The sequence below is a fragment of the Ambystoma mexicanum genome, chromosome 4p (genome assembly GCF_040938575.1).
Source record: "Ambystoma mexicanum isolate Mex_15411 chromosome 4p, UKY_AmexF1_1, whole genome shotgun sequence".
Taxonomy (NCBI): domain Eukaryota; kingdom Metazoa; phylum Chordata; class Amphibia; order Caudata; family Ambystomatidae; genus Ambystoma; species Ambystoma mexicanum.
In genome coordinates, this window is record NC_090927.1 from 681569741 (window position 1) to 681583331 (window position 13591).

A 13591-nucleotide genomic window follows, 5' to 3' on the forward strand; every position below is an offset into this window, starting at 1 on the left:
TCAACTTCTGGGGTACCATTGGTCCACGGGTGAATATCGGTTTCTAAACCATCAATCAGCCCTACACCTCTAATAGATCAGAAGGGATCTGAACAGATTGGAATAACAAGCAGCATATAAACCTTCTTGTGCAATTTTGTTAATGTGGACAGAACGGCAGGCTTATCTTTGAAAGGTCATGAATCATTGGGCTAGTTGCAACACTGTGAAAATACAGTTGTAACCAATGATAAAAGGGACTGTCCAGTCAAGGTTGTATCAACAATATCTACTTCATTTATATCACAACAGACAGCTCTAGCAACACTACGAAATACAACCCATCCTGTAAAGGAATGCAGAGGACAGACAGTTTCAAAGAAGGAAAAGGGATACACTCTGGATACTGACATTCTGTATAGTCCGTATAGTTAGTAGTCTGTATAGTTAATAATCACAACAGAACAGGTTATCATGCCATGTTCTTTCTGGAGAGGAGTGCCTGCTATCTTTTTTGAAATAATAATCGGAACAGTTTAAGGTTTCTTGGCTTCAGCACAAAGGGAGCAATGGGTCTAAAATGTCTCTAGGGGCCTTCTGGGAAGGACCAGGGCGACAGAACCACAATATACCTTGTGCTGTAGGTGTTTTTGGTGCTCAACAGAGTGGAGTCAGAGTTTGAGACATGAGTCAGCTGTGGGTATCAGGCATCAAGACGGTTCAGCGAGCAAAGCTGGATGAATGGCTCCAGGCTGGTTTACAGGGAGGCTCAGGGTCCGGAATCGTCTCAGTGCTGTTCAGCGTTTCTGAAGCACTGGTCCAGACATCTCGGATGTCTTTAAGAGACAGCAGCTTGACAATGGTCAGCGTTGCCGTCAGTTGCAGATCGAGGAACTTGGCTGGCTCGAAAATGTCGTTTAAGGCGGACATTCGTAGATGCTCGACAAGGCACTTCTCCCAGCTTCTTCAATGGGCTTGTGTCGGCCCACAGCTGTGTAGTGTGCTGCAGGCAGCTGCCTTGTCCTTGGTAGTTATGTTCAGAGACCTTCTGGCACATCCTGTCCAGGACGCTTGCTGCAGAGCCCAGCAGGGCACGCTGTGTGCTGACTGGGTACCTTTTCTAGAGCATCTGGAGGGTCTCCTGAGTTCTTTATCTCCCTGTTCCCTGTGAGATGTTTAGCAGAGGGATATTGCTTCCCTCTTTGAAGATCCTGCCCTTCCTTCACTGTCGGAAGCTGTACGGCAGACAGCACCTTCAGTCCAATGTTGAGCGCTTGCTGCTTCTTGCTAAGTTTTCAGATAATCTGCCTAAAGAAGGGCTCCAGCCCACTTTCAAAGCCAAGTCTGCCGCAGTGATTGGTGGAGGCTAAGCCTACCTAATGAACCAATCCTGGGGTCCCTACCAACAATCTCCTGTATGCGTGAGGACCAGAAAGGTTAAAAGTGTGAAATCAGGAACAAGGTGTGCCCCAGATCTAAAATGGCGGAAGCCTTCTGTCAACAACATTTTCAATTATACAACAACATGGTATATTATACCATGTTGTTGTATAATTGAAAATGTGATCAAAATACACCATTACTAACATCAAGCAAATTGTACATTGCAAATGTTTTGGTGTCTGCTTCTTCCGCCCATTTGTGTTTATAACGAACGCTGGAAATATGTTTTTTATGTTTTACCATGTTGTTTGATATAATAATTAAAATATGCTAAACACATTTCTTTGTCTATGGTGGGATATATAATCCTATGAAATTCCTACTGTGAGGTAAATTTTTGACAAGTAGCCACCTTTCGGTGTGTTAGAGGTGGGTAGCTAGTGTTATATGTACGTTTTTTTCTGCTGTATCTCTCCTCACATACCACAGCCCCCTTAAAAAATTGAGGAAACCCTTGTGCTCACAACACTTGCTTACGCCTTCTGTCAACAGAAAGATCTCAGGCCACACCCCCTTGTGATACTAAGTCCCACACATCTTCTTGTCTGTTGTTTATAAAAGAGTCTCTCTCGTTGATGGTCCTCTCTATGTAGTCCCTGTTTAAGCAGCAGGTCCCCCTTGATGCTGCAAGGAAGATCAGCCTCTCTGGCTCCTGCAAAACCCATTCTCATACCTTATGAATGGGGTCCCCCTAGTGGGGTGGCTTACTGTAAACAGCAGTCCCAGACATGACAGCTCACTGTCATTGATACTGAGGGTGAGAGCTGGCTTAAGGTTGACACAGTTACATATGAAAAGTTATTGGGTTTCCTGTCTACTTTGTTAACCTCTGCAGCTAGGCCCCGTGTGGGCCTGTTTGAAGTACCCTCTATTGGTATGTTAATCGCTGCCATCACCTGCAGGGCCTGACAAAAGAGCAGGGCGGATCCATGGAGCCTTTGTTTGAAATCAGGCAAGCCATGGTAGGGGGAAGCTTGATCCTCCCACTTGCTGCAGATGGCATATTGCACTCCTGGCTGTCACATTCCAACTAAATATGACAGGGCTGACTGCGCCTGTGAGCTGTGTCCACCCAGAGTACACGGGTCTATGCGTTTGTCGTGGTGTGGGCATAGTGTGATCAGAGGAAAAATGTGTGTGGATTAGCCCCATACATTTTCATGAGGTTGGTCTACCATTGTTCCATTTAATTAAAAATTCACAAAATACCCGGCGAGCGCAAGCCCACCATGCAGATGGTTGTATTACTTACACACACCCTTATGGTAAACAAAATGCCTGCCAGTGCAGTGCTGCCCAGGACTGGTGGCAAAAAGCAGAACCGACATGTCATTTTGACATAGCCCAGGGAGAGCTCCTTATGTTTACAAAGCCAGAACTAAAATAACCCACTTTGCTGACACAAAATAAATGTTTTCATCTGAATCAATGACTGCGTTTCTCCCAATTCGACGTGTTATGCTTAGTAGAAGTAGTAATCTTTTACAAAATATTAACCTCTGTTTTTAGTGCGCATGTGTGTGGGTGACCTCAGTGAGCCGAGCTGAGCATTCTACAGAGGGGATGAGCCATGCAGTTGTTTCAATGGCTCTAATTTTATGGCGATTTTGGTTGTTGAAAATGTTGTCGGAATGTGGTACTAATGTATACGAAGGTACATAAATAATACTGCAATGAATACGAAATGACTATGCAACGAAAGTGCAACAACAGCATATGCTGCCATGGGCATCATGTGAACAGTGGCATGGGAAGCGTAATTGTCTTTGCAGTTAGATGTTATTTCATGCCCTTTCCCCAGTGATTTCATTTTACTTGACATTTAGTATGACTTTCCCAATAATGATGGAGGCCAGATAGGCACTTAAATAGTGCCTTAAGCCACAGACCTTCCTGGAAACACTTTGTATGATTACGAGCACAATGTATGTTAGCGCTCATGTGTTCTTCCTCGAGCCAATGAAAACCCTACTATCGAGGTGCAAAGGATTGCAAGCTGCAACCAAAACCATGACACAAGTAGATTGCTGTCTCCTCCGTACAGGTGATGGGTGCATGATTGCAATCAAATAACTTGCAATTTCAAACAAAAAGCCACTATTTATTGAATGCAACATATGGTTTTCTTGAAAGCAAAGAAAGTCTTTTTGAGGGCCATTTATTTGTGGAAATGGTTCAAAGAAAGGCCTGTTGAGGACTCTGTAAGAATGGTCGTGCTTACATCTCACTGGATCTTCTGCCTCCTGAGAGCGTATGCTCCCAAATAGCCTATAGTGCTCACTTTACAGAAAGCGGTGATGTACCAAGTGTTAATTTATTTGACCTTCCTCGGATGCACTGTACTTAACAGTACCCATGCTCAGACCCACTGTTTGTTAGTAGAAGCCCACGCTTCTCCCGCGTCATTCCTCTTGTTATTTCCTTATCCCTGCTGCTAGGGAATCAGCTCCCACCCAGTTAACGTCCTTCTGTACCGTTTTTCATCTTGAATACCGCGCGCTGCACGTCACCCTGCTTCCTAATTTTTTCCTCAATAGGCAGTGAAGAAAGACTTTGTAAACTGTTAAGGGGGCCTGCAGGGTGGGACCCACTCCTGCACGCTGACTGGACATACACACAGGAACCAGGGAGTTTAGTGTGAAACTGCTGTGCCCCTTTTATCAACAGCATCACGTGGTGTGTGCCACGTGCGCTCCACACGTGACATTGCACGAGCCCAGCAGGGACCTAAGTCACAACATCCCATGCCAAGCTATAGCTTCAAACAAATGACATGTTACAACAATAAACATAGCTCCAAAGACATAACGTTTTGTTTCTTTGGTCACATACATATAACACTTTATTAGTCCAAGAGAGGTGGATTAGCCATGACAAGTGCTTTTACTGGGTCTGCTTAAGCATATTAGACAGGAAGGAACACAGCTTTTTCTGGGTCTTATTTAAGCATGTAACACATGCCCGTTCCCAATTTTTATTGTGACCATTTTAAACCACTTATTTATTGAGGGACCCACAAAGGGACCTCGTAGTAAGGCAGTAAGTGTTTACCAGCACTGGTACCCTTACCGGTACTGGTAAACCCTTACCGCCATCCGTGTAATGAGGCCCCTTGTCACCAGTTGTTAAAGGGGCCGGCAGGGCCGGTCCCCCTCCTGCATGCTAACTGGACATACACACAGGAGCCAGGGAGTTTAGCATGAAACTGGCGCACAGGATGCCGTTCCCCTTTTATTAACAGCATCACGTGGTGCGTGCCACGTGCATTTCACACGTGACATTGTAGGAGCCCAGTCACAGCATAAATGGATCTATGCTGCGGCTATCTGCGCTGTTTTATTAATTTTCTACTTATAACCAAGCAACAGAGTGCGTGAGTGCAACAAAGCAGAGCCCCAGGAAGTGGCAACTTGTGTCTGTGGCTTTTTGTTTGCCGTGTGATAACGGCCTGGTGCAGCAGACTCGGCCTGGGTGCTCCCAGAACCGAGGCCGCTGGGTGCCGCCGGCCAAGGTAACACGTCCGGTGATGCAGGCTTTGCAGGGTGTCCCCTGCTGTGTGTTGTTGGGTGTCCTGACCCACGTTTAAGCTATCATGCCACCACATTTGGTGCTGTGGGCTTAGAAAATTCAAGATGGCGGAAAACCCACATGTGCGCCGAAATCCAGGAAAGCTGCGCAGTTTGTGCGCACACTAAAATGGTTGCCTCACTTGCCACCCACCAGTGCGAGAATGAAAGGCCGGGTTGCCATGAGGGAAATGGGTTGCCAAAGGAAAAACAGTAGCGCCGGTTAGCTTCAAAGCGCTTTAAAACCACCATTGGACTACCCGCACAGTAGTCTGAAACCATTGGGAATGGAAATGCTGATTGCCAAATGCAACCTAGAATTGTGGGGAATTCATTTCTTAAATCCCAAAAATGGGTGCAGTACCAGTACTCACCACTATCCAAAAGCCGGCGTTTTAAAACCACTCTGTTTCCCTGAAGGCAAGTCAAAATGCCTATTTTCAAACATTGCAATATGTGCAAAATATTTACTGAACACCAGCAGACATTTGGCAGAATGGAATTTTGTGTGCCTACAAAATCTGGGAAATGAAGATCATAAGACAAGGTTTATAACAAGACTGGCTGAGCTGTGGATTGCAGCAGTTTTAGTTGCACTGGATTTAAAGACACTAAAATCGAAAATGTTTAGATTAAATGAGTGACCTATGTTTGGTGTCACATGCCTTTGTAACTGTTGAAATGTCATAGTTTTGCACTTAGAATCAGCATTCTAGCTGCATGTGTAAAATTGCAAGTTAAGTTAAAAAGCAACAAAAAAACCTGCCAGTTAGCTGAAGGTCTGGCTTAAGGAACTTGATTTTGCTTGACAGCTACCCCCATCAGGAGTGAAACTTGAGTCACCACTGTGTTCCCAGGCCAACCTTCCTTTTGCTGCCCACACTAAGGATATGCCATCTATCTGATAATTGAATTACCTGTGCTCTGCAGGAGAGTGAACAAAGCCCTCTTCACTCAGGCAAAGGTTTTTATTACCGCAGTCGTAAAATGTAGCTTCCTCTTGGCAGGAGCTGGGAGGGGCACTGCCTGTGAGAGCAAGCTGGCTTGGCAGAACTGGATTAACCAGTATTTCTACCTTGTGCTGAGAGAAAACCACACCCCTTTGTAGCCAGAATATTGTTTAGAAAAAGATTAATAACTCATGGTGCGGACATGTGAAAATTTTATAAATGATACCATAATTCTTGTGATTTTTCTGCCCACAGTTTAAGAGGTTTTTAGAACCGGTGGTATGTACAGGGGGGTGTCAGCGGAAAAGTGGATATTACTCTAAAGGTGTGCATGTTAAAAATCTGAAACTTCATCAGTTAATGTCCCTACTCCCTGCGCACATGTATGTAAAGTTGGGTCCATGTCAGAAATTGAAAAATCAGTTAAAAAGTCCATTATGTGCCATCTCTGAATACAAGCTCCTAGAAACAGCAGATTTGGACAGAGACATGGCTAAATCCAGCCACACCATGTATATGTAATTTCAAGCAACTGTGTAACTGTGAAATATGTATTTTATTATCAAATATAGAATATGTGCAATCTGACAGAGGAGTGTCCTATCTGAAAGCCATAAAATGACATCACGCTGACACACACTTCCTTCCCCAATCAAATGATAAATGGAAGTTTGACCAATTAGAAGCTGAGAGAGAGGTAGGGTCAGTGATGCTAGAACACACCCACATTCTAAACACATAAAAGCAGACAGACAGGACAGATAGGGACCTTCAATTCCATTTGCTGCAACGCACTCTGCCGGAAAAATCCATACTTACCTCCATCAATCTTCAAAGAGCCAACCCTTAGACTCCAAGATAAACAGAGACTTCAGAACCTTAACCAAAAAGGCCACTGCCAGCAAGAGTATTTGTCAGCAGGCCTCAAAATATTTTTGCAACTGAACTCTTCAGACAGCCGGGTGAGCCGTCTGAATTTTGCCAAGAACTTTTGCAAGAACCCGGTGACAGAGATATCCAAAGAGAAGGCAGGACCCGACCCAGAGAACCGGTGCCTAGCAGAGAGAAAGCAGTGCTGTACCCAGAGAGACCCAGACCAGACCGCTGTGAGCAGTTCCAGAGGCCAGGCGCTGTGAGCAGAACCCGGGAAGACCTGACCAGACTTTTGACCAGATCGTGACAAAGCCGCTTTCCGGTTCAAAATCTCTTGTGAGTACTCAGCAAAACTCAGAACACATCTCTTAGTTAAAATCATATAATTCAATCCATTTTTAATCTAAGTAGAACTGCAGCTTAGCAATTGTGTTATCCTTGCCATCATTTTTAAAGCTGAAAAAGTGTGCGTTTAAAATTTGCAAAAACCAAAAACGACCTCTAGTAAATCGGTCATATCTCCGCAACCGTTCCTCTGTAATAGCGCTCGGCGCATCCGCGAATTTTGCCGCGATTTGCAAATTTCTTCACGTGTAAAAAGACAGCAGTTTTGCCTTCCATTTGCCAGAAATTCGTTTAACCTGCTAACTATCCCTGCATCATTGCTAGTGTGAGCCTGGACTAATATTAACTAGATACCACTCACCCTGAACCTCTGAAAGGGAATTAACAGCATTTCCAGCATATTTTTTTTTATTCATTGCCAGCACATATCAAAGCAATTTGGGCCTGTGTTTTCAAAACTCCTATCTGTTTTCTGTTGTCTAAGCTTGCTGGGTTGAACTGAATTACATTGATTGCATTTCTGAGAACTGTGTGTTTCCTCCCATTTCCTTGCATTGCATAAAGAGGGGGGGGAGTGAATAGCCAGAGAAAAGTGATTACATTGTTTGGTTGAAATCATATTGAGTATTTTCTGTACTGCATTCATTGAATATTGCATCCACCTGAGCTTACATAAAGCATCCTCTACCACATTATACTTTTGTTCCTATTTACCAGTATGCTACCTTATCCATTTCATGTCAACTCATTAGTGATTATAAGAAGTGTGCTAGTGCCAGATTCTCCGTTGTTGATCTTTATCATATCAGATTAAGTGTGCTATTCAATTAGTAATTTATTATAAGGTGTGATCTATATATCTATTGTTAAATTATCAAATAAACCTTTTAACTTACAAAACAGAACTACTTCTTGGCTCAGTGGGGTCAGGGGGATTCCAAGAGAGGGGTGTTATATAGGGGTAGTCATCCAGAACGCATGAACTGGACCTAAAGATATATCAATAAGGGTTTTCATTCAGTATTCTAGACTAGGCGTTAACTTAGCTGTAGTGCTGAATTGTATCCTCTTACAGTGTATACTGCGAACCTGCAGTAATATTGGTAAGCTGGTGACCCCGGAATCTGGTGCGGCCCGCCCTGGTGACTGGTGGTGGGCCGCCACATATTCTGCAACTGATCACAACAGAAAGCCTCCATTTTTTGAGAGGGCACAGAGGGCACTCTAAAACGAGCTTCTTGTTGATCAGGCAATGCCACTTCAAAGTACTCTCATTTGTTAATGCACACACTCTCATGTGCCGCTATACGTGCCAGAGGCACCTTCGACAAGTCTCTTAGTGCCCAAGGGCTATATGCCAGGAACACTGTCACATTGCCAGGTGTGCCCTCGCATGCCATCCTACAGCCAGTTGATTCCCAGAACACATTCTTATGTCAATTGAATTATTTGTTCTGCTCCGTTACGTTTTTATTAACATATCACATCTGGTTTCAACAAACCATATACATGTATTAAAATATTAAATAGAAAATGTCTCTAAAGCACTAAGTTCCTCGTGCAGCGCTTCAGCCCGACATATACATGCACTGTTACTATTAAGCAGGACCATCTTCATAAGGTAAAGTTCCTCCTCATAGTCCTATGTTCAGTGCCAGACGCCCAGGCGTCGCCTTCACATTCCTAGTTATTTCCTGTTATGCCCATGTGCACCACCATATGCCAGGACATCTGCACATGTCCAGGTTCAGCTGCAGGGGTGTCGCCTCACATTCCCACATAGTTCCAGATTTACCGAGAACAATGCCATGTGCCCTTGTTCAGCTTCACAAACCCAGACCCAACTTCAACTTCACGTGCACAGGTACAGCCCCTGTGCTGTGTTATCCAATGTTAGCACACTTTGATAAGCAAAGGTATACATTGCCCCCCAGAAAATTGCAGTGGTTGGTTGCATGTGCCTCTGCTAGGTGCAGCACAGACATTAGTAGTGCAAACATCCTTCCTACTCAGTCATCACTTCCTGCAATGCACGCCACCGTGCACTGAACAAGGCCAGCATGTGTGTGAGCTGTGGCAAAGAGCATACCGTGAGGATAAAAAGCATCGTCCTGATGAAAGCACTGCACAACTCGAGAAGTATAATCAGACGGAACGCAGTGATCCAGTCCTTTCTGTTGGGGGTATTTTGCCACAGCTGCAGGCAGGAGCAGAGCCAAGTATCGCAGGAATGCCTCTAAGCCCAGCAGCGCTGAGAAGGACCGTGCGCCCGTGCTCGTTCATTTACTTTATCGCAGCAGTCGAGGCATCTACTAGCATGAAAAGGTTGGACACGCAGTCCAAAGCACGTCACACGTCGTCAAAGCAGCACCTAATAAGGGCCAGTGCTCCTAAACAGACGTCAGCCCGCCCAGAGAACGAGCTGCCCTGTGGCTCCCATGCCTACCCCCAACCCCCCACTGAGCTCGGAAGCCGCCTGCCTAGCTGTGAAGAGGGCACTGTGAGCGGAGGCTGGCGATGATCGCGGCGCAGTCTTCTGCAGTAAGTAGAATCCCAGCCCTGGATGCTACGGGCCAGTCGCCACGGCTGCACGCAGATGTGTGTCCTTGCAACCGGCTTTAGGACTTCGCATTGAGAAGGAAGGCTTGGCTCAGACAGTGTGGCATATGGGGGTTGCTTTCGTGCGTGTGTGTGTGGGTGCGTGTTAATATGCCTAGAGGTGTAATTCAGATGTTGACAATTGCAGCGGCTGCCCGTGTAAGATGTGATCGCTGCGTGCACGAGTTTGCAGTTTACGTGTTCACACTCGCCCGTGAGGCTCGCACCCGTGCTCAGCATGTATCTGTGGCCATATGTTTCCTTCCAGAGATGTTAACTTACCTTCACACTACTTTTATAGAACATGTTTTGCTGCCCCAGTGGTGTGTATTAACTATTCTTATCCAGCTCAGTTTTTTTGTTTGTTTATTACAGGAGGTGTGTATTGTTGTCACGATTGTACAATTGTGTTTCACTGACTGCACAGATGCCATCACTGCATATGATACACGATATTTGTGTTGTAACGGGGCTGTTTTCTGACTACTTGAGCACACGTTACGCGTATTTATGGATTATGTACAACATAATCACTTCTCAAAGTTTGTTTTAGATATTGATAAATGTCAGCTACTTAGCTTTTTTTAGCTTCATAGTGGTGATCGATCTAACGCGGGGGGGAGGGGGATCGTGGGAGGGGGTCGACTTTCTGCCCACCTCCTGGATTTGGTTATAGTTCCCGGTTATGACTAGTCCATTCATGATAGTGTCTTTTCTATCCAGCTTTGTCCAGGTGAACAGGCGTGGTATTGATCTTGACTTTGTCCTAAAGATCAACCACGTGTTTTTATTTTTTATTTCCAGCTTGTCTTGTTATCTTAGCTCTCTTTATTAAAGCATAGATGCCTAACGTCTCTTTAGCCTCGGCAGTGCCAGCTGGTGAATTATTTCGTTGGAATGGCGGGAGTGTTTCCCAGAAATATAGGGGAGGGACCAAAGTAGCAAGGAAGCCTGAAGTAACCAAGGGGTCGATTGTGGGGGTGAGTTATCTCCCTGCACGCATTTAAAAAATAATGGGTTCTAATGGTGCATTTTAAAGTACACTTTCTTTGAAAAATTGGGTAAAAAGCCACACAGTTTGTAATCAGTTTTGTAGGGTAGCTTGTGAAAAATATAATGGATGCCAGTGATCAACAGATCAAAGGAGCATTTTCCAATGTGTTTTCATGATTCTTCCCCCCCCCCCCCAATATATGCCAGTATAAAAACCATTTTCATGCTGGCTTTGTCCATGTTCACTAAAACACTATATGCCAGAATTCGCATACAACAACATACTCCTGTTTGATTTGCCTGTAATGCCAGTGTTGATATTATGAGGAAACATGTTCATACCAGCTGTATCAGTCTATACCAGTTTCCCCATGTAAACACGTACTCCTGTTGCCTTTGCCAGTAAAAATCCCATGCACAATAAGAAAAAAATTTAGCCTGTCTATACCAATGTAGGCCAGAATGCTGCCCAGTAAAAAATGCAATGCAACGGTTAGAAAATATATCCAGACTGGATGCCCCATGTTTGCTTTACTGTTGATGCCCAATTAAAATGTTGTCACAATAAGAAAACACAGACAGAGTAGCTGAACCAACATAGGCTAGTCTAGCCACATAATAACCATTATCATGTTTGCTTTACCGTGTATGCGCACTAAAACAATGCTATATCACACTATATAGCTAGCAGGAGCCCTGCAACACCAAGCAGCAGCAGTCTCCAGCTGCATTGCCGGCCCGTGAAGTCGCTATGCTGCAGGGACAGCTAGACTTCTACTGAAGCTGTACCCGACGCGTACATCTGAGCCCAGCTGATTTGAAAGCCCACCGCCGACATCAATACCTTTGTGGCACACTACATACGCCCAGTATCCCTCCTACAAGGTAGGGTCTAGCCACCTCCAGCCACATTCCACGAGGAGCCGTTGCTCTTACCTGCTCCTAAGATGGCCGCCGCTCGCAATCCACATCTTTTGTTTATATTGGTTGCCTAGCAACCTTCCTTCGTTGTGCCTATAGGCTGCTAGGCGAGCCGGAGGCGGAAGCCAGCCCACCACGCCTAAGGCCCAGCAGACCAAGGCTCCCCCTGTCTGCACCTGTCAGCACCGGAGCACGGCACCGGACACTGACTACAACACCCCCCACCCGCAGCCGAGCCTCATACTTCAACCTGCTTCGCTACTCAGGGTCCTGCCCATCCTGCCTTCAGACAACGCTCATTCTATGTAAGCCCTGGCGCCACCGAACAATTTCTTTTTACCTGAAGCAGCCCAGGTAGCCATTAAGACTGTACTGGACACCAGGGTCAAACAGGTACCCCTCTTTAAACATTAATTCATTTTTGGTATTAGGCAAACGCCCGCGATTTACGTAACTAAGTCGTTACTCTCTACACGATACAACTATAACTAATACATTTCTAATAGCGTTGTCCGCTGACTATATGGCCAAACTGCTACCTCTACATCGATTGCTGTTCGCCACTTGCCCAATCTCAGCTGTCTGGTTTAGAAGTCAATACTCTCTGTAACAGCCTACTATGTACCTACTATATGTACCTACTATCTGACTGCGCCACTCAGCCCAAATGTCCCTGCTATTTGATTGTGGCATTTAGCCCAATTGTGCCGAACATTTGACTGCACCACTTAGCCCAATTGTACTTGCTATTTGATTGTGGCATTTAGCCTAACTTTGCCTATTTGATCGTGGCATTTAGCCTAACTGTGACTGCTATTTGATTGTGGCATTTAGCCTAACCGTGCCTACTATTTGACTTCGCCACTCATCCAAAATGTGCCTGCTATTTGATTGTGGCATTTAGCCTAATTGTGCTTACTATTTGCGTCATTCTGCCCAAATGTGCCTGCTATTTGTTTGTGGCATTTAACCTAATTGTGCCCACTATTTGACTGCGTCATTCAGCCCAAATGTGCCTGCTATTTGATTGTTTTAATCGCCACCACTACTAGCAATGGTATTTGCTCACCACCCCTCGGAATTGTGCCCGTGCACTAACTGCACTACCACTGTGAACTATCACTAACCCGCCACTCCTGATAAGATCACCCTTGCCAATGAGCACCAGTTCTATACCATACCTATTGTCAAGGCACCTAGGTCACGACATGTGGCTGTGGCCTTCTGCCAGCCTCTACTTTACCTACCTGGTCATTTTAGGGTACCTAACCTCTACCCACTTCATCCTTTCTATTAGCTCCGCCAAGACTCACCACTACCACCCTACTACATACTCATTCACCATGGTCCATAGCACCGACCTCCTTTCCAATCCATACCTCAACCACCCGGCTTTGTGACTCCAACATTTCAACTCAAAACCCACACCTAATCAACCATGCACACTCCAATTTAGGAATGCCAGACTTGGATCTAGACTGCCTCGTGCACCTTACACCCAGCGCAGGGATACCGCCAGCATACAGCTTACTACACAGAAGCTACCTAACCTCCCCTCTACCCCCCCTATCAAAGAACTCAAGGGAGCCCTTATCAAAGCCAGATACATCACGGCCCACTCACTCGATATTATTGACCTCATCACCGTCCACAACCTCGACTTCATCGCCATCACTGAAACGTGGTTACATGCAGCCTCTGGCCCACTTCTTGCACTCGCCATCCCTAATGGCTACTCCATCAATAGAAATGACCGTCAGTCCAATTCCAAAGGTGGAGTCGCATTTATACATAGAGATAACATCACTATGAGAACTTTTCCTAACACCCAATCCAGCTCCGCCGAATCTCTATCGGTGAAACTAACCCTCTCATCGAACAACACAGAAACACTACACCTCATCTACAGACCAGGTCCACTTG

General features: G+C 45.4%; 1 protein-coding gene across 19 annotated transcripts in view; it reads left to right on the top strand.

The window, feature by feature from the left end:
• RIMS1 (regulating synaptic membrane exocytosis 1) overlaps window positions 1-13591 on the top strand; it is a 1643460-nt gene that overhangs the window by 1427990 nt on the left and 201879 nt on the right. For 2 of the 19 annotated variants that reach the window (XM_069606237.1, XM_069606238.1), the window contains exon 1: window positions 9473-9697. The exons of the other annotated variants lie outside the window; for them this stretch is intronic. The gene's annotated coding sequence lies outside the window, so the exon portion shown is untranslated. Of the gene's footprint in view, window positions 1-9472; window positions 9698-13591 lie in introns of those variants that run through there. 19 annotated transcript variants of the gene reach the window in all.